Here is a 2,907-nt window from a genome sequence, read left to right as displayed (position 1 = left end):
GGTCAACATTTTAAAAGTAAATAAGTAAAATAATTAAAATCAAAACAAACAAAATGAAGGCAGACAATTTCCTGAGTTCAGGGTGCCTGGGACATGACAAGGTTAGGCCCACAGAAATGGTAATTTCAGGATTTCTTATTGGTTTCTTATTGGTTGTGCTTTACAGAGGCAGGTAGACCTCTGAGTTCTTTAAGTGAGGGGATGGGGTTGCCATCCCACAGTCAAAAACTCTGACCCAGAATTGTTCCTGCCTAAAAGTACTGCAGGGACAAAAATGGAGAAGAGACTGAGGGAAAGGAGGTCCAGTGACAGGCCCAAATTCGGCTCTAGCTCAAGGGGAGGCTCCAAGGCCTGACACTGATGCTATGGTGTACTTACAAACAGGAGTCTAGCATGGCTGCCCCGGAGAGGCCCAACAAGCAGCTGACCAAGACAGATGCAGATACTTACACCCAACCAATGGACTGAAGCCAGACACCCCTGTGGTTGAATTAGGGAAAGGCTGGAAGAAGTTGTAGAAGAGGGTGATTCCATAGGAAGACCAACAGTCTCAACTAACCTGGACCCCAGAGATCTCTCAGACAATGAGTCACCAACTAGCCAGCATACAGGATCTGGTCCAAGGACCCAGACACATATGCAGAAGAGGACTGCCTGGTTTGGCCTCAGTGAGAGAAGAAATACCTAACCCTCCAAAGACGTGAGGCCCCAGGGAGTGGGGAGGTCTGGTGGGGTTGGGGGTGGGTTGAAACATCCTCATGGCTATGGGGGAGGAGGAATGGGATGAGGTATTGTGGGAGGGCAGACTGGGAGGGGTATAAAGACCGGACTGTAAAAACAAAACAAAACAAAACAAACAAAGATTAAAAAAAAACCATAAATCACAGAAAGTGAATTAGACATCTTGCAAAAAAGAAAGAAAGAAAGAGAAAAAAGAAAAAAGAAAATGTATGCTTGTTATCTGCTAAGAAGAAGGGGCTAGGGTTACGGGATGCTGATTTATAATAGGACAATATAAAGGAAACCTGGAATAAATGACTGGATTGATATGTAAAGTAAAAGATTGGGTTTATTATCTGCAAGAGATGAGTTATCTAGAGAATTTTTAGAATAGCAAGAGAGAACTGCTTGGAGAACTCTCTCAAGCAGGGAAACACACACACACACACACACACACAGAGAGAGAGAGAGAGGAGAGAGAGAGAGAGAGACAGAGACAGAGACAGACAGAGAGACAGAGAGAGACACACACAGAGAGACAGAGACAGACACACACACACAGACGACAGACAGACAGACAGACAGACACACACACACACACACACACAGAGAGAGAGAGAGAGAGAGGAGAGACAGAGACAGAGACAGAGACAGAGACAGACAGAGAGACAGAGAGAGACACACACAGAGAGACAGAGACAGACACACACACACAGACGACAGACAGACAGACAGACAGACACACACACACACACACACACACACACACAGACAGACAGACAGACACACACACACACACACACACACACACACTCACACACACAGACAGACAGACAGACAGACACACACACACACACACACACACACACACACACAGCTGTCTGGAGATCCCCAGAGAAAGCAGGGCTGGAAAGCTGTCTCAAGTAGAACACAGGCCACCAACTTGGAACTTTGACTTGACTTCAAGTCCTTTGTTTTTGCTGCTCCAGACACCCCTCCTCAGAACCTCTCTCCAAATTGAAGCTGGTCCTCGGCATTGATCAATCTTTCCTATGAGAGAAGAGGTCCTGTGTGATAAAGTAAGTTTTACAGACATTTCATGATCCCCTCAATGCCTCTGGGATCACAATCTCTTCAGCAACAAAATAAAAATCACAAGAAAAAGAGCAAAGGCAAACAGGTAGGCCGCACTCATGCCCTGTGGCTGTGCTCTGGGGGAAGCTACGGGCTTCACCAAAAGTGATGGAGTTAGCAGCGATGGATCTTTTGATGCCAACTTATCTATGTGCAGAATGTTTCATTAAATTCTTCCACATGCACAGTGAGCATGGTATTTGTGACACATTCAGGGCTTCTTTAGTAGTGTGAAGTGGGGCCACTGTCTGATGTCCATCTTCCTATTTGCAGGCCAAAATATCTCAAGAAGTTAATGGCCAGGAGCTCAGGTCAGTTCAAATGATTTTAACAATATAAGTGCCTTTTCAAAATGAGTTTTAAGATAAGACTAGTTCTGCTAAGTAAGCTAATGGAAACAGTTACTTAACTAGTGTCTTCAATACCTTGCCTTCACTCATTTTTTTAAGTGTCTAAAAAGAGTTTATTCTTCTAAATTGTGTAAATTTGATTTTTTTTATCAAATCAAACCTGTCCTTTTATCAAATTAAACCTTTACCTTTAAACCTGTCCTAAAGCTCACAGAGAAGTAGCGGTGAAATGCTTCAGAGTGGGGTTGAATGAATTATGTTCATTGTTCTTTGCAATGATCTTTATGTAAATTGCTAATTGTTGAACATCACTTCTCAAATATGGGGGGCAATTATAGTACTGTGACATTGTTAGTTTCTGACAAGTATTATGGAGAAGAAGTAGACCCACTATCATTTTACCTCACAAAAAACAAGTTCACAAATAGGAATCTCAACATGATTTTTCACAAGTCTCCTGGGCATTTCCAGCTACATACACTTGTTTGTTGGACCATCAATTACATCATCAAATGAACCCTGCAGTCTAATGCCTAAGAACCCAGGTTAGCTGGGCAGTGTTGGCACACCTCTTTAATCCCAGCACTTGGGAGGCTGAGGCAGGAGGATTTCTTAGTTCGAGGCCAGCCTGGTATACAGAGCGAGTTCCAGGATAGTCAGAACTACACAGAGAAACCTGTCTCGAAAAACCAAAAAGAAGAAG

The 2,907-nt window shown here is 43.5% G+C and overlaps 1 long non-coding RNA gene across 1 annotated transcript in view; it reads left to right on the top strand.

Annotated features, from left to right (window-relative positions):
• The first annotated feature begins 662 nt into the window (after positions 1 to 662).
• Positions 663 to 2,907, top strand: part of LOC116091047 — a 14,941-nt gene continuing 12,696 nt past the window's right edge. Inside the window, exons 1-3 of the long non-coding RNA XR_004118917.1 lie at positions 663 to 700; positions 1,710 to 1,799; positions 2,128 to 2,165. This is a non-coding gene — a long non-coding RNA (uncharacterized LOC116091047). The remainder of the gene's footprint in view (positions 701 to 1,709; positions 1,800 to 2,127; positions 2,166 to 2,907) is intronic.

The sequence above is a fragment of the Mastomys coucha genome, unplaced genomic scaffold, assembly GCF_008632895.1.
Source record: "Mastomys coucha isolate ucsf_1 unplaced genomic scaffold, UCSF_Mcou_1 pScaffold15, whole genome shotgun sequence".
Lineage (NCBI taxonomy): Eukaryota > Metazoa > Chordata > Mammalia > Rodentia > Muridae > Mastomys > Mastomys coucha.
The sequence above is the reverse complement of the archived record's forward strand: the minus strand, read 5'-3'. Positions and strand labels throughout refer to the sequence as shown.